Source organism: Lissotriton helveticus, chromosome 2_1 (genome assembly GCF_964261635.1).
Source record: "Lissotriton helveticus chromosome 2_1, aLisHel1.1, whole genome shotgun sequence".
Classification (NCBI taxonomy): Eukaryota; Metazoa; Chordata; class Amphibia; order Caudata; family Salamandridae; genus Lissotriton; species Lissotriton helveticus.
In genome coordinates this window covers 491,449,841-491,468,721 of record NC_136059.1, presented here as the reverse complement: position 1 = coordinate 491,468,721, position 18,881 = coordinate 491,449,841, and positions in this window count along the sequence as shown.

Genomic DNA, 18,881 nt, shown 5'->3' with positions numbered 1-18,881 from the left:
CTAGCCTGCATAGGATACGTTGGACTCTGGTGTCACTTTGATGTCAGGGTTAACTTATCTATTTCTCCCACTGCACCCATTCCCACGCATCTTGAACTTCTGAATAACAGGTTTCATTTATGTCTAACAAATGTTACTTGGTATGGGTAGGAACCTGGCCAGTCATACCTGATAATAGTTTCTGAAACAATGGTGCTGTGGAAGGAACTTGTATCCGCAGCCTCGGAATATCATTAGGGAAATCCTTTGGCCTAGTATAAGCATGAAATATATGCGTTGTGGTGATTTGAACAAATTATTGTCCGTTCTCCTGCAAAAGGAAGTCCCTTGGACTTCAGAATTTAAAGTTTATAATGTGCAGGCAGCTAGAACTGCTTCCGAAATTCCGAGGCTATTTGCTACACAATACCAACACATTTTACAGATATTGTACAAATTATATTAAATTCATCTGTAACAAGCTGTATTGCGCATCTTTCTAAGAACATTGGATCTGGTCTGGTGACTGGATTTAAATCAGTATTTGGATTGATTCCATAATTTTTTCATTCTCTGTTCTTCATCCTCTTTGTAGGACTTCCTATCATCATACTGCTAATTGGCCATGGCATCATTATCTTTTTTCTGTTGGGAAAAGGAAATCAATAACTTTCAGTACACATATTGAAGGTCCAGCTAGTTGCTTGTTTCTGCCTTTTCATTTTCACTTCCAAAGCAAGAGGGTTATGGTCAGACATTACCCTGAGAAACTTTGTAATTTTACTGCCCTGCACCACACAATGAGAAATTAAAAAATAATCCAACCTTGCGTGTGACCTATGCAGAGCAGAAAAATAGGTGAACCCTGGATTATTCCCTTCAGCTTGGCCCACATATCTACCAATCCATGCAGCTCTTTCAGTTGACTAAGAGATGTAAAATATTTCGGTTTACGCTCTTGATACAATATTTCTGGATGGTTGGATATCGCACAGCCCAAATTGATAATAAAGTCCCCACAGAGTATGATCGGGGATGGCTAACCCACCAGTTCTAAACCAAGCCAATTATACATTTCAGGATTGTCTAATACTGGTCCGTAGATAGAGCATAATGTGAACATACTGCTGTCATTGGTACATTGCGTAATTGCCCACCTCCCATATTTGTCAGAGATGGAGCGAGTAAAGTTTGCCATACCCGACGTGCAAATATAGCCACACCCTTTGTCTTAAGCTCTTGTTTGGTCTACAAAATCAGTTGAAACCCATCCAGCTCCATGATTTTATTCCTACTGGCTTTAACGTGTGTTTCTTGGAGGCAGATGATATCTGCCTTCAAGATTTGAATATCTTCCCTTGTAGTGTAGTTCCTATATTCCCAATAGGCTCTGCGCATTGGAATAATATATCCTATAGATGTGATGTAGGACTGGGGTCAACTAGGTCTCTATCGAATATATTAGACTTAATTGTGAGTGCAAGCTAGCTCAGAGGTCACTAGAAACTTTCTTGAATACACAGGAAAGACGCTGTAATGCCAGAAACCGGTCCTCTGAAGCGTGTTTCTGGTCCAGGGAAGGCATGGCTTGGCAGTTCGGGCTGGACTGTTCCCATGAGGCACAGGGTCAGACTGATTTGCATATAGCCATGTCTGAACTGGGGTGGCAGAGTGGGCTAAAGAACGGTGATGGATTAAACCCAGATCTTTTGACTGGGTGTGAGTGTTTGATTGGTTCAGATTCTCTGTCCATCACCACCCCCTTTTGTACCGCTTTGGCCGCCATAAGTGTGGCAGGGTATGCTCAGACGTGAGTCCCTTGCTCACTTTGCCACTGGATTCAAGCAAGCCGGGCTGAAGACGGCTGTAATGCCAGAAACCGGTCCTCGGAAGCTTGTTTCCGGTCCAGGGAAGGCATGGCTTGGCTGTTCGGGCTGGACTGTTCCCATGAGGCACAAGGTCAGACTGATTTGCATATAGCCTTGTCTGAACTGGGGTGGCAGAGTGGGCTAAAGAACGGTGATGGATTAAACCCAGATCTTTTGACTGGGTGTGAGTGTTTGATTGGTTCAGATGCTCCGTCCATCACCACCCCCTTTTGTACCGCTTTGGCCGCCATAAGTGTGGCAGGGTATGCTCAGACGTGAGTCCCTTGCTCACTTTGCCACTGGATTCAAGCAAGCCGGGCTGAAGACGGCTGTAATGCCAGAAACCGGTCCTCGGAAGCTTGTTTCTGGTCCAGGGAAGGCTTTGCTTGGCAGTTCGGGCTGGACTGTTCCATGAGGCACAGGGTCAGACTGATTTGCATATAGCCATGTCTGAACTGGGGTGACAGAGTGGGCTAAAGAACGGTGATGGATTAAACCCAGATCTTTTGACTGGGTGTGAGTGTTTGATTGGTTCAGATGCTCCGTCCATCACCACCCCCTTTTGTACCACCTCCCATATTTGTCAGAGATGGAGCGAGTAAAGTTTGCCTTACCCGACGTGCAAATATAGCCACACCCTTTGTCTTAAGCTCTTGTTTGGTCTACAAAATCAGTTGAAACCCATCCAGCTCCATGATTTTATTCCTACTGGCTTTAACATGTGTTTCTTGGAAGCAGATGATATCTGCCTTCAAGATTTGAATATCCTCCCTTGTAGTGTAGTTCCTATATTCCCAATAGGCTCTGCACATTGGAATAATATATCCTATAGATGTGATGTAGGACTGGGGTCGACTAGTTCTCTATCGAATATATTAGACTTATTGTGAGTGCAAGCTAGCTCAGAGGTCACTAGAAACGTTCTTGAATACACAAGAAAGGATTCGTTTCTGACAACCGCATAAACATGACAACTTTGTTTCCCCAAGATAAAACGTATCTTCAGAGTTGTGGAAACAATAGATAGATATTATACTCAGTCAATCATGCATGCTTCGTTTCACCACAGGGGCAGAGAAATAAAAAGACGGGCGTTTTCAATAAAAGGATTTATTGAACAGTCTTCTTTCTCATGCAAAAGAAATCAACTGCTACAATCGTAATACTGGTTGCAAAGTATAATGTGTACAGTAAGAAGAGTATTATAAAATAATACTGTAAATGCATTGTATGGTCTAGGAACCATAGATAAATACATATATAAATAACAGAGGCCAAAACATACTCAACTGGTGCTTCTAAAATATGCCTACACCAATGTACCTAACCTAAGTATAGTACGAGGGAAGAAGTAAGTGAGGTGTAGCATAGGTTTATTTTTTCTTTGCCAAGAATCTATCCAAGATTTCTCCTAGGGTCTAATCAGCTCTGTACCTTGGTTTTAGGATGAAGGAGGTCTGGTATCGCTGTCTCCGGACTCAATTAACCACAACCCCGCAAGGGGAGCTTAGAAACAGTGGAGCTGGATTCTCAGCGAGAGAAAGGCAGCCTCTCTGTCAGTGCGTCAGCTGGAGGTTCGGCCTCCTTCGGCACTTGCTGTAGGGAGCTGCATCGGGCAAGTAGATAGTCGAACTGCTCCAAACCACTGTGTGATTGCTAGGGCAAGTGTAGGCATATTTATAGCTTGAAGGTGCCTAGTTTGACATAAAGTCGGACATAATAATATCACCAAAGAACCCCAAGGGAATGGTAGTTCTTTGAAAACGCCATGATTTCTAGGACAAATCAATATTCAAGAAAGGGGATGTCCCTGACTGCTGAAGCTGAGTTTTCCAAGACATCGTTGTGGCTTTTTGGAACTAGTGGAAGTAGCCATGCCTGTATTTGGACTGCATGGGCTATGTCTAATTATGGGTATGATTTCTATACCTATATAAGGGCAATGTGAATTGTACCTATATAAGGGCATGAATCGAGAACATTTCACTTGAGACCCAAAACGCTATACAACACCCACTCCACTTTATTATGTCCGATATCACTAAATTCTAAGCATTTTTAAACATATCTAAAGCAAGATGTCTAATAAAATCCCTCCCGAAATACATAGCATGCATTTGAAATGGTTGTTACACAAAAGAAGAGCATGTTGTGCTGTACCCATCTTAAAAGCAATATTGTCATTCAAAGCATATGTTATGATATTGGAAATGTTATCCGAATGAATCATGAAATTACATTTATGACATGGTTTCTTAAATACAGAAGAAAAGTCGAGACCATTCCATGACAGAATATATAAACTGTTTAGATTGTGGACAAGGTCAAATATTGTCATTTGGAAGTGTTTTAAAGAATTCTTGTTCTCTAACAATAGTTCTACTTTAAGCAGATTCCCTTGTGCCAAAAAAGTTCAATTTTGGAAAAAGTAAAATCGTAGAAAAATAGAGTTCCTAAAGTTGGAAGTTTTGTTTTGAAAAGTGAAGGTCGAATACAGAGTCCCATAGAACTTCAAAAGTCATTCTCGTTATTTGGAAAAAACATTAAATCTTCTAAGCTGGCAAAGAAATTGTCTACTACTGTAGGTGAAAGTTGGATTACCTCGTTAAGCAGATCAATTGTACACAGATGAGAAGCAACGCCGTCAGCGTCAGTCGCACGTATCTCACCGTCAGCTGGTTGTGCCGGTGAGAACCATGAATGCCGTCATCAGGATTGGTAGCCGCTGGGGACAACACAATGCATGACCTGTTACCGAACCAAGCAAAGTATCAACATCCGTTGGCAGTGCTGATGGAAGTGTTAGACAGATGTCTAGCAAGCATTCTTCTCCACATGGCAGGCATCGTAGAACAGGTAAGATGCAATCTTGCCAGATTGGTCGGAATGATAGGAACCACGTGGTATTCAGGTCTCTTAGACGAGCCAGGCCCAGGATCTGTATCATGCGCTCCCGACACTTCATTGCCAGGCCAGTGTTCTCGATGGTAATCTGGGTGTCGTCGCTGACCGGACTTACCATATGGGAGCTGAAGGAACAAGAATAATATTCCTGCTAGGAGTCCCAAAATGAGAGGCAGGCCGCCACAGAGTGCACAAAGTTTGGAAAAATGCAGAGGACTGCTTCAAAAGGTGCTAACAGTCCTGAAAACACTGTCTTAAATACATGTTCAATACCACTGGTATCAGACATGTTTAAGATACGACCTAACATTTCTGCGAACTGTATTGGACAGTTTGTGGATAAAAGGGCATGTATCTCTGCAGAGGACCTTGCAACTTGCAGTTCATACGTCTCTTTGGACGAGGTCAGTGGCACAGTTTTTTGTAAAAGAATGGCTTTCATTCTGCTGAAAGTATCAATTTGAATAGAAGAGATGTTCAGTGAAGGCCAAAACAGCGACTCCCTGTCTGTCTTAGCTTTAGGAAACAATACTTGCATACAACAAGTGACACTGACTGACACAGTTATGAGGTAGGCTATTCCTGACATCATTCCACAACAGCTGTGATCATTCAACATTATATAGCACCCTTTGGAAAGCTGCCTAAAATTTGGATCTATCACTGCTGCCGGAGAACCTTGCAGGTGGTAGGATAAGTTGAAAAAGAACCTTCACAGGCCAGTGTAAATTAATATCCTGGCATAAGAGTGTACTGCGTTTTTACAGTGTGTACCACTAAGAAATACTGCTTTACCTCCACTCCAACATCTGTGTGTGTATGTAAATTCCCAGGTTGACTTTATGTATTCCTTACCCAACCTTTCATACACGTCCGCTGGTATATGTTTCGAACAATATGAAAAGTGGAGAATCGTGACAGGTAGAGTGATTGTCCCATGTATTATCCATTCTGTTGGAGGCTTTTCTGAAACAGTTAATGGCAATCTTTCCAGTTTTTCAATGCTCAGCACCGTATAGTCTGCTCCTCCTTTGCTGCCTTTCCTTGCTTTTGCCAAGCTCCTCACCTGCCGCCTTGCTGTTGCTGTGAAGGGGGACTCGTTGCACCGCGTCCTTGCCAAACTCGCCACTCTCGTGGACCGCAGACTGCCGGGGCACTACGTCCCCCAGGAGGCAGCGCGGTCTCGTGGAAAGAGCCGCGAGAGGATCACCTGCAGCACTTAAAAGTAGCCGGGAGTCCCCGCGGCGTAGGACGCGCGCGGGCTCGCCCGGACAAAGCCCGGGCCAAGGGCGGGCCCATCCCGCGCCCGTCAACATCCGGAAGAGGCTGGGCTGGGCCACCACCCTAATATTTTCATCTAGGACACGAAGTAAGCTGATTGACTATCTTTTGATATTGGAAATAAGGGGGGCACCTTAAGGAATAAGGCGCTCCATATTTTATCCTCCAGGACAGTTCTGAAGGAATGCCTCTTCTCGCAATTTAAAATGGTTCGCAGGATCGAATGAGTTGGCCCCTCCCCCAATTGTCAAGAGGAGATTGCGTAGTTATAACCTTTAGGGCCCCACATCTGGTACGCACCATTATAGAGAGGGGGCGGAATGGGCCAATTACCCCACACAATATAAATATTCTACCTTTAGGATATTTCTATCGACCCTTAGTACCTGCACTGAATTCAGGTTTCAAACGTGTTCCAGAGAGATACTGGGATATAAGGCAGCCTAGTCACTACTTATCCACTTATAATCTTTTTGAGGTCTTCAGTGGCCTGGAGGAAAATGACTGACTTAACCCTGTGCCACGGAATGGAATGGAAGTGGCGGTTCACAGAGTCTGGATGACAAGAAGGTCAAATTTACCCATGACCCTGGTAATGAGCTTTTATATAGTAATCATGACAGTGGTAATGACTTAGGTCAACTTGCACACGTTACCATGGTTCCAACTGAGGATGTAAACTCTCTTTTACCTCTTTCTCTTGCTGACGAGCATCAGGTCTGTCGAATCGTATCCTGGAACACTGCTAGTATTTCTTCCAAAATAAATGTACAATTATGGTGGGACTTTGTCCGACATTATGAAGTCTTCTGTTTCTAAGAGACCTGGATTAAGGAAGCTATTTATTTAAATGGGTACAGGACTTACCACATTCCTGCTGTTGAATGCCGGAGCGGCAGAGCAAAGGGTGATCTGTGCGTGTATATATTGAATATACTAAGCTTGAAATTGATTAATGAGCTTGCTAGTGATTCTTACCATCAATCGCTCGTCTTAGATTTTGATCCAACATTTTCTATAGCTCTGGTTAATTTCTATAATAATATTCCCTCAGGCTTACAGTGCACCATACTCAAGAATATGCATAAATCACTGACTCTGCTAAGCAAAAGTAAAATGAAAGATATCATGTTATTTCTGGTGGGGGGGTTTAATTGTATGCTGTGTGTTAATGCAGGATCTAATCTTTGTGGGGCTTTATGTGAAGATGGTGCATGTTCCCTACACTTTAACCACTCTGTTTTAGATATTGAGTTATACCAATTTGACAAATCGGAAAGGTCAGATTAGAGGTTTCTGGTACATTTAATATGTTTTTTCCCCCTCCTCTAGACCTAAAATTATTTTGGGGGTACCTTAGTCCAATAACAGAGATTGACTATTAGAGAATGTATCCATTGCCAGTACTAATTTTTACTCTCTATGGTGGGCAATGATAAACCAGACAGAGATGATTAAACAAATTATCGCTAAATTTTTTACAGATATAGAGACATGCCTTAACGAAGACACCACTCCTGCGGTATTATAAGTGTCTTTCCAGAAGATAACTAAGATAATTAGGGAATGTCTTAGTAGACAACATAAGAGCAAGAGGGCACAGAGGGGGTGATTTGATTCAAAGTGTACTAAATTACACTTGTTGTTAAAAAAAGAACTTCATAGGAAACCAAGGATCGCCTCAGAAGTTAAGAGAGCCATACAAGCCTATAATCAAGTGCTGAAGGAGAGGAAAAATATATTAAGGGACGAGGCCTGGGAGGCCCTTCAATTAGCCTCAGTAATCAACGACAGTGCAGGCTTCTGGAAGGTAATCAGAACACCCTTTTTATCCAATGATACTAGCCCTACTATTGAGTCAGCTATCCCGGAAAACCGGTGGATAGAGTATTTTACCCAGGTGTATGGAGGAGTAGAAGCACCAGTAGGGATTCAAGTTTTAAGTGATTCTCCCCATTCTTTGTCCTTAGCTTTTACCCTGGAGGAAGTTGAGAGGGCTCTACATGCTAGTCAGGGAAAGGCTCCTGGACCAGACGGGGTCCCCATTGATCTGTTTAAATCAATTATATCTTTATGGGGGCCTCTTCTTGTGCAGGTCCTCAATGTGAGTTGTAATTCTGGACTGCTACCGACCTGGGTGGAGTCTGTAATCGTTCCTATCTTCAAAAAAGGGTTGTTACAGACCTATTTCCTTATTGGATTTCATCACGAAGGTTGCAGGTCGGGTTGTATTAGAGCGTTTACTCGACTGAGCCAAAGATAATTCGATCCTATCTGACCTGCAATATGGATTCAGAGCGGGACGAGGGACAGTAGAACAGGGTCTGAATCTCTCCTTATTGGTGGGCACATACACGAGGGCCAAGAAAGGGAATCTCTTTTTGGCTTTCGTGAACTTCACAGCCGCGTTTGACTGTGTGGTCCACTTGAAATTATAGAAATTGTTGGGAGATCTGAGGGTTGATGTAAATATTATTTATCTTCTTAAAAGTTGTTATTCTGAAGCCAAGGCACGCGTACGTTACGGTGTAAAGGGCGAGTGTACAGCGGCATTCCCGATTAAGAGTGGAGTCAGTAAGCATGGGCGTAAAATCCGCTCCGATCGCGGATTTTTCGGATTTTCGGCAAATTCGCAATCCGCAAACTCTCGCGAATTTGTCGAAAATCCGTGAATCCGCTCGCGGCGGATTTTTTGCTTGGTTGCCGCGCGCGGCGTGGTGCACGGCGTTCACTTTCCGTCATTTAGCGTTTGCCGAGTTGTTTTTCTTTGCGAGTGACGCGCCATTTTAGATCTTGCTGCGTGTTCCCGCGGGAGTTTAGCGCCCGCGAATACGTACTCGCGGCTTGCCACCTTGCACAGCACACCTCGCGAGAGTTCGCAATTGCGAACACGTAGTTGCGGCGGAAAGGAACAATCTCGCACTTGCGAAATAGAGATTTTGCAATTTCGCACAAGAAAATCACCAGCAAACAGGATAAACCTTCAGAAAATTATGATTTTTATCAGAATCACTCCTCAGGTTGACATTTGCATGGCCTTTTTTTTGCAAGGAGTCCATTTTGGGGGGGGGGGGAGGAAGTGCCCCACAGTCTCCAACTTCCTGTTCCTGTCCAGCAGGCTCCTCCCAGTGCTTTGTCCATCTCCTGGTCACTTTCATTTGGATCTGGAGCTGGAAGGATTACTTTTTGTGGGTGCTGCTGGATATTTGGATTTGAGGCCTTTTTGACTGTCTTTGGATCACTTTTGGATTAGAAATCAACTTTCACAAGTAAGTTTGTTTGGGGCATTACAGTTGCTGCAAGTAAAATTTTGGAACTTTTTCAGAACATTAAATAAATTATATTGTGGGTAGCCACAGTATCCAGTAGGACCAGGGTTGGTTAGGGGTGCATGATACAAATGTTATGTTGAATTTAAACACCATTGAGGCCATGGATGGGCTGGGATTGTGCTGATTTTTGTCCTTTTTTTGGGCCTGCTGGTGGGGCCCTTTGCCCAGGGGTGGTGAGTGTTGCATGGGCCTAGTCTTTCTGTGGGGTGTCTTCTTGAATTTAAACATAATTGAGGCCATGGATGGGCTGGGATTGTGCTGATTTTATTGTTTTTTGTCATTTTTGGGGGGGTGCTGGTGTGGCCTTTTGCCCAGGGGTGGTGGTGCATGGACTGAGTGTGCCTGTGGTGTGGTCTCACTCTCTTTAATGTAAACATCATGGATGGCATTGGATTGTGGTGATTTCTGGCTGTTTTTCAGTTTTTTGGGGGTGTACTGTTGATGTGGACTGGCCATGTGGGTGGTGGTGGTGGACATCTTGAGTGCTGGCTGGTACAGGCAACATGTGCTTGGGGTGTAAGGGAGGGGCCATTTTGAGGAGAGGCAGTGTCTGAGGCCTGCACTTATTTTGCCTACTTTTCATCCATTATGCCCAGGGGTAGTGAGTGTTGCATGGGCCTAGTGTTTCTGAGGGGTGTCTTCTTGAATTTAAACACCATTGAGGCCATGGATGGGCTGGGATTGTGCTGATTTTATTGTTTTTTGTCGTTTTTTTGGGCCTGCTGGTGGGGCCCTTTGGCCAGGGGTGGTGAGTGTTGCATGGGCCTAGTCTTTCTGTGGGGTGTCTTCTTGAATTTAAACATAATTGAGGCCATGGATGGGCTGGGATTGTGCTGATTTTATTGTTTTTTGTCGTTTTTGGGGGGGTGCTGGTGTGGCCTTTTGCCCAGGGGTGGTGGTGCATGGACTGAGTGTGCCTGTGGTGTGGTCTCACTCTCTTTAATGTAAACATCATGGATGGCATTGGATTGTGGTGATTTCTGGCTGTTTTTCTGTTTTTTGGGGGTGTACTGTTGATGTGGACTGGCCATGTGGGTGGTGGTGGTGGCCATCTTGAGTGCTGGCTGGTACAGGCAACATGTGCTTGGGGTGTAAGGGAGGGGCCATTTTGAGGAGAGGCAGTGTCTGAGGCCTGCACTTATTTTGCCTACTTTTCATCCATTATGCCCAGGGGTAGTGAGTGTTGCATGGGCCTAGTGTTTCTGAGGGGTGTCTTCTTGAATTTAAACACCATTGAGGCCATGGATGGGCTGGGATTGTGCTGATTTTATTGTTTTTTGTCGTTTTTTTGGGCCTGCTGGTGGGGCCCTTTGCCCAGGGGTGGTGAGTGTTGCATGGGCCTAGTCTTTCTGTGGGGTGTCTTCTTGAATTTAAACATAATTGAGGCCATGGATGGGCTGGGATTGTGCTGATTTTATTGTTTTTTGTCGTTTTTGGGGGGGTGCTGGTGTGGCCTTTTGCCCAGGGGAGGTGGTGCTTGGACTGAGTGTGCCTGTGGTGTGGTCTCACTCTCTTTAATGTAAACATCATGGATGGCATTGGATTGTGGTGATTTCTGGCTGTTTTTCTGTTTTTTGGGGGTGTACTGTTGATGTGGACTGGCCATGTGGGTGGTGGTGGTGGCCATCTTGAGTGCTGGCTGGTACAGGCAACATGTGCTTGGGGTGTAAGGGAGGGGCCATTTTGAGGAGAGGCAGTGTCTGAGGCCTGCACTTATTTTGCCTACTTTTCATCCATTATGCCCAGGGGTAGTGACTGAGTGTTGCATACTTGCATGTCCCACTCCCTAGTCTTTCTGTGGGGTGTCTTCAATGTAAACATCATGGATGGCATGGGATTGTGCTCATTTTTCTGTGCTTTGTCGATTTTTTGGGGTGTATAACTGAACTGATGTTCCTCTGTCTTCCATTGCTTTTAGGTGCACAAAAAGACTCAAGAGAACCACCAGTGCCAGGAAGAAGTCCTGCAGCGGTGTGTGTGTGCAGCATAACGTCACGCGACGTCACGTCTGGACACAGAACCCTCTGCAACTCGTGCAACTGCTGCCGTGCTGACCTGCTCTGAAGAAGATGGCCCCCAAAAAAGTAACCCGTAGCTCCTCTAGCAAGAAAGGTGCCAGTAAGGAGCAGAAGAAGCAAGTTACCAAGGACACTGGTGTGCTGCCCGCCCCTTTTTTTGGGAGTAAAAAAAAAAGTATGCCTGCAGCAGCAGCAGCGGGATCTGCTGGGGACCAAGCTGGCAGCAGCACCCCCGCTCCATTGGGCTCAGTGCCACCACCACCACCACGCCAACTTAAGTCCAAGCCCTTGAGTGGTGCAGAGGCAGCCAGTATAGTTGTTCAATCACCATCGACCAGTGATGTTGGCTCATCGCAAGAAAGCAGCAGCAATGTCCCTCAATCAACACAGGTTGTTGTAGCTCATCTGACGAGTGTTGAACAACCACAGCCGCAACAACAATCACATGTGCAAGTACAAGCCCAAGTACATGTGGAAGGAGAGGCAGCGCAAGGAGATGCGCAAGCAGAGGTGCATGGAGGGTCACAACAAGTGCCCACAATAGTTGTTCCTCCCGAAGTAGGGGCACATCAGGAAATCGACAATCAAGGCGAGGTATCATTTGAGGAAGCCACTCCTCCTGATGATCCTTCATTGTCTTCCACACCCCTAGCAAGGAAGAGATCAAGGGTGGTGTCTACATCTTCTTCAAGCACACCTCCTTCTGATGATACGGATCAAACTTGGGAACCAGCACCACAGCCGTCTGAGAGTGAGGCACACCATGATCCGACAAAGGTAGTTAAGCGTAAAAGGAAGCTCGTCCAAAGTCTCAGAGTTATGGAGTGTGATGAGTCTCAACAAGAAGTGGCGGATACTGCTGCTGATGAAGACTCTGCCAACGACGCCCCAGTCATCATAAAGGTCACTGCAGCCCCAGCGGGCATGCAGCAAACAGACATTTTGACCCTAGCCCGAAGAGCTGCCGAGTGTGATGATGATGATAATGTTGTCGATGAGGAGGCAGTGGAAACACCACAATCATTGGAGTTAAGTAGTACACCAACTCGTCCCGCTTCCATATTTCTTTCTGGCAAGAAGAGACCTCCGTCAACCTCGACCTTAATTAGTGGCGGTGAAAGTGCAAAACGTACAAAAGTTGGGCAATCCAGATCCTCCACTTCATCTGGCATTAGCTTCATGACCACCACCACCAGTATCGCCGCCTCCTCCATGTCCCACAGACACTTCAAGTCCCCAGTTTGGGACTTCTTTACTGTTTGTCCAAAAAATCCAAAGTTTGCCATTTGTACCATTTGTAAGCAAGCAGTTAGTCGTGGTAAGCCAGGTACCAACTATGGTACCGGAGGCCAGAGAGGTCATCTTAGGAGACAGCACACTGTCAAATGGTTTGCGCACCTAGATGCGATCAAGAAAGGCCAAATTCAAGGAAACGTTGATGTTTCATCTGATGATGACGAGCAGGAAGAAGACGTGTCAAACACTTCCCTTACACCCAGTACCCCTGTCAGCAGCACACCCAATGTGAGGCACACTAAGAGTGTTGGAGCGAGTGAGACACCAACGCACAAAAGTTCACCAGCGAGCAAAATTGGGTCAACGAAGTCATTATCAGCCCGTAAATGCTTGGTCCAGGGCAACATTAGAACAATGCTTACTTCAGACGTGCCATATGAACGCAACCACCCACTGACGCGTCTGTATAACACTAAGCTGGCTAAAATGCTAGCTGTGGACCTTCTACCTTTTTCTTTTGTAGAAGCGGTAGGTTTTCTTGAATTAGTGGCAACGCTCTGCCCTAAATGGAAGGTTCCGAGCCGGTTCTATTTTGCCAGAGTTGCGGTTCCAGCACTACATGAAGATGTGCTGGAGGCGATTGGGGCAGCTTTGCAGAAGAGTGCTGTTCACACAATACATCTGACAACAGACATGTGGACCAGTGGCGCAGGTGCTGATTACATGTGCATCACTGCACACTGGGTCTCTTTTTCAGGTGTTATAGCAAAGCTAGACGCAGGTGTTGACCCGGACAAAGTTTTCAAAGCTGCTCGGAAACATGCAACACTAGCCATGTTTGGCTTGGAGAAAAGTCACACAGCAGAAAACCTTTTGGAAGAGTTTAACAAAAAGGTGTTGAAAATGCTATCCCCCCTAAAACTCAAGATTGGTTATGTTTCCACGGATAATGGCGCCAATGTAGTTAAGGCCATGTTGAAGGGTGACCATGTTAGAGTGCCGTGTTTGGCGCACTGTATCAACCTGGTAGTTCAAAAATTCTTGATGGATAAACAGAGTACAGCGTTCGAGGTAATGGCCACCTGCCGCAAAATGTGCAACCATTTCAGCCATTCTTTTAAGGCCCGGAAGCATCTGCGGAGACTGCTATTTATACGTGGAATGCCAGTGAAAGCACTCATCCAGGAGGTGGCAACATGTTGGAACTCAACCTTCTACATGCTTGAGCGTCTGTATGAGCAGTATACGGTACTCGATCACTATTTCTTCACAGAGGGTACATCTCAGAAGGAGGACCTGCGGATGAGTGCGGCGCAATGGGACATAGTTAAAAGCCTGACAGACATGCTTCGTCCTTTTGAGTTCTTCACGCGTGCAGTCAGCCAGGAGGACTGTAATTTGGGAAAAGCTATCCCATTGTTGTGCATGCTGGAGCACCAACTGATGGCGGTGTCTTCTGAGTTTGAAAAAGATGAAAAAAAAAAGACCATTTTATTTTGTCTGAGAAATTATTAGAGCGCCTACGTGGTGATGAACGTCTTGAAAAGATCAAGTCAGATCAGCATTACATTTGTGCTACTATTCTGGATCCACGCTACAAAAAGGCGCTGGCAGGCGAAGCATTCTTTCCTTTTGCTGATGCAGATGTTCAAAAGTACAAACATTGGTTAGCCTGGTCAGCCAAGAGGTATGAAAAAGAACGGCAGGTTATTGAAGGAGAAGCCAGTACATCAGCATCAGCATCAGCAGGCCATCCCCAGTCACAAGAATCCACTTCTGCACCTGTGGCTGGGGCACAAGTGACCTCTCAGCCGTTAAAGACACCGGCAACTGGATCATCTGCACCACACACAACAAAAACAGTGGCTGTTGTAGAGGATTGGCTAAGTTTGCTTGGGTATGGTTCTCGAAAAAATGTCACAGCCACAGCAAAAAGTAAGCAAAGTGGAGGAACCGTTGATGACCTTGAGTCGATGGTGCAGGACTATCTGAATGACTCAACAGAGGTCTTTCTTAATGATGAGCCATTGCAGTATTGGCATGGCAAAAAACAATTGTGGCCACAGCTCTTCAACCTGGCTATAAACTATTTGTCTTGCCCACTCGCAAGTGTGTCTTCTGAACGTGTTTTCAGTGCTGCTGGTGGCATTGTAACTCCCAAACGGAGCCGCCTCTCGCCCAAAAATGTGGAGCGGCTGACAATGATCAAGATGAATCAGCACCTCATACCACCAGATTACAAAGTACGAGAAAGCACGCCGCATGAAGACGAGGAGGACGGCAACGTAGATGAGGGGATTTGTTCTCTGTTCGGTGGCACTGACCTCATCCAGCCTGAATTCGCAGAGTATGATGACGAAATCTTGTTCTTATTCCCTGACACCGAGCCCTGAAAATGAGACAATCAATCAAGAACTTTCTTTTTCGTCCTTTTCACTTTTATTCCTGTGTGCTTTGTGTCTCTCTTTCTTTGTTTTGCACAGTTAATTTAATTCAAACTTTAATCACCTAATCCCAAAAACAAGACCATCATCAGAACTGTCTTCACTTGTTTGCTTATTGATTTGAAGGTGCCGCAGTCTACATTCCTCAGGTTCACAAGTTCTGAAGAACATGCTCCTCTATCCTCCTCCTCCAGACTGCGATTTCCCTCCAAGCAGAGTGCTGGATTACGCCCAATGAAGAAAGACTCAGCACTTGTGGGGGTGTTGTACTTCTTTGCGGGTGAGTTGACGGATTTGGGCCCATTGCTGTGAAGCTCTAATAATGGACAAAAGTGTTTTGTACCAAATATGAGGTGGAAATTTCTTGCCGTTTTTTCTGACTTGCTTGCCTTTGAGGTGCTCTTTGGCGGGGTTCCGGGTGTTTGTGGGTAATTTTTGGTGTCTGTCGAAGCACTGCTGCGAGCCTGCGACAGTCTAATCTTGATTGCATTTGCTTTTCAGGAAATCCGTGGTGGAAAACAGGAGTTATGATGATTGATGATGATGACCTAGCTGAACAGCGCCGCATTTGGACCGAAGGCCGAGAGATATTGTAAGTATGAGATTTAGCTTTTTCGCTGTTTGGGGGTGTTGTCGGGTGTTTTTTTGCGGGTGGGTTGGCGGGTCTTGCCTGGGGCATTCCTGGGAAGGTCTAATACCGGATAGAAGTGTTTTGGACAAAATCCATAAGGAACAGCCTTTTTTTTTGCTATTTCTTCTGACATCTTGCTCAATGTAGCGTTTTGGGGGGCTTCCTGCTGTTCGTGGGTGGGTTGCGGCCGGGGTCTCTGTCGAAGCACTGCTGCGACAGTCTAATCTTGATTGCATTTGCTTTTCAGGAAATCCGTGGTGGAAAACAGGAGTTATGATGATTGATGATGATGATGACCTAGCTGCACAGCGCCGCGTTTGGACCGAAGGCCGAGAGACATTGTAAGTATGAGATTTAGCTTTTTCGCTGTTTGGGGGTGTTGTCGGGTGTTTTTTTGCGGGTGGGTTGGCGGGTCTTGCCTGGGGCATTCCTGGGAAGGTCTAATACCGGATAGAAGTTTGTTGGACAAAATCCATAAGGAAACACCAGTTTTGGCACTTTTTGTAAGTTAGGGTTCGTTAGGGTTAGCCCTAGCAGCAGGATTGCATGTGTTTCGGGGGGTTCTATTGCAACGCAGTTCTGTTGTTGTAGAGCACTGTTGGAGCGATGCTGGCTATGGAAACTTTTGCTTGCTTGCAAGTGGTTTGAATACAATCCACGGTCTGTATTTGGGCCTACTGTTACTTTCAAAGTACGTTTTGTAACCATTTTTCTGCTAGGCATCGTTTTTGGAGATCTGATTGGGGTTCTTCTACATTTTTGCGACTGGCTTTAGTAAGGGTCTTGGTGGGAGCATTGCTGGGAAGGTCAAATTTTGTTCTAAAACACAGTTTACAGTACACCTACCTTGAGGGGAAAGATCCGCTATAATATTTTGGCCATACTTATTGATCCTTAAAAAGGTGACTCAGACAGAGCACGCAATTTCAAAAATATTGTACTGTCTATTAGGGAAATCAAAGTGTCACTTTTTGAACCACACAGCGTACATACCTTTTATTTATTTATCAGTGGTATTGTAATAGCACTTCCTGTTTTCCGTTCAATAATTACAGGCCGGGTTTCAGTCAACATCCGCCAGGCAGGCAGTGGACAGGGTGTCTTCTGTCAGTGGTCACCAGCCACATTGATGGACGAAGCGTCAGCTGGAATGGAGGAGTGCCGCCAATAAGAGGAATTGTTTGCTGCATGCAACTTACTTACCAAATTCAACAGGACAACTCCAACAACATACGCAATACAGATACAGTATCCATTGTTGTCTTTTATTCTATGAGTGTGACTGCATGTGCTTACCTTTAGTTTGTAACCAAAGATTGTCTGTATCTTCAATTATTGTTTGTCCATGCTCTGCTTTTTTTTTCTTCTCTCAACAAAACCTACCCAAAAAGAAACCCCCATTCCCATCCATTTTACAAACCCTAACCCTCTTCCCCCGGGCTGTGTTGTTTTGCTTGATGTCTGACTAAAATGACATCAATAATTCCACACACTTGCTGGGGAGGATAAGGTCATAGCAACAGGCTGGTGAAGGAATACGAGGATATCTTCTAGACTTACTCAGCTTCAGTACTATATCTTCTAGTAGTAGTAGCCAATGTCAAATAAATTCAACGCAAGTACTAGTTATACTTGCAAGCAAATACTTTACCATTTGTTAGGCTACATTATGGCACTGTTCTAGTGTACTGTCACCTGCTATTTTCTCGATCGTACCGTAACCGTTGTAATGCTACAGTAAGGAGGACAAACAAGGTTTCGTTTTTTTTTTCCATAGGCATGCAACTGCCACTGTGTCACACCACTAGTACCACCGCAATGAGGAAATGTCACCCGCCCAGGATTGACAACGTTAATCCCCATTTCACCTGGAGCCAGCCCTGGGCCTAGCACTAATTTCTAACACAAATTACAGGTAAGATAAGCGTTTGGTGGGAGGTAGTATAATGGAGTATTATTTCGGAGTAGACAAGAGATTGACGGTTGTACTACTAAAGTCCTACGACTGTTCAGGAAAACAAAGTTACTGTTACACCCCCGCCCCCCACCCACCAGACTGAAAAGCAGTAAAAAACAGGTATGGTCAGATAAAGTTTAAAAATATATTTATTTAGCCCTAACAAAATAATCTCCCTCACCCACCCTAACCCCAACGATTGTCTTTGAAACGTCCCAAAACGATCCCAACTCCCAAATCCCACCCCCCAAAAGTCTATAAAAAAAGGGCAAGGGACACTCCACTACTGGAGGGTGCTGGTGCTGGTGCATGATGCGGCATGGGCATCATACTCCTTGCGGAGGGTGGCAAGCTCGGAGCGGAGGCCCTTAACCAAGTTCTTATACTTCAGGACCTCCTGCTCCAGGTTGGACATGCGGACTCGTAGGCGGCGTTGGCGTTCCTTGCAGCTACTGTGGGGGGCAGCTGGTATTTCGGTTGCTTGGCGGTGGCGGTCGTCTTTCTTAGCCCGGCTCGGTCCCGCTGGCTTAGTCACGGAGGAGGATGCAGTGGTCACAGTCGAGGATGTCGTTGTTGCCCCGCTCGACTGCGTGTCCTCCTCCTCCTCCAGGGCCACCAGCCGCCGATATTCGGCGACAGTGGCCTCCAGCCTCCGTTGCCGGGCCAATCTAGCCTGCTCCCTCCGTGTTGTTGATTTGGAAGGAGCAACTATATGAAGAAAGAAAGACATAGTCTGTAACCAATGCTCCTTATTAATAACACAAAGTGATTGAGCCGAAAGTTGGGTCACAGAGTACAAGTAGCAAATTGAAAGCACAGTACATAACTATTGAGGACAGTATCTATGTAACCTCCCACTTCTGCATCCTTGCACTAACATTAGTGGTAGTTTAATGAACAAATTCTACGACCACTATGGACTTCCATTACAGTCGACTATGACAGTACACCAGTCTTATTCTTCTCTCTTGTTTAGGGAAATTGGTACGTTATCTTATGCAAGCCGGCAGAATGACATGGACAGCACAGTGAACTTGCACCCGAGAAAAAAAGTTGCACACCATGATGAGTGAGACAGACTTGCGTTACTGTACCGGTACAGTACATGCAGGTGGTGAAGCTATTACTTTTCTATTACGGGTGGCACTGAGAATACTCTGTTACAAGGGCTACTGCTTAATTAATTTACCTTTCACCCTACAGTGCAAATGAGTACTAGACAAGGAAAATG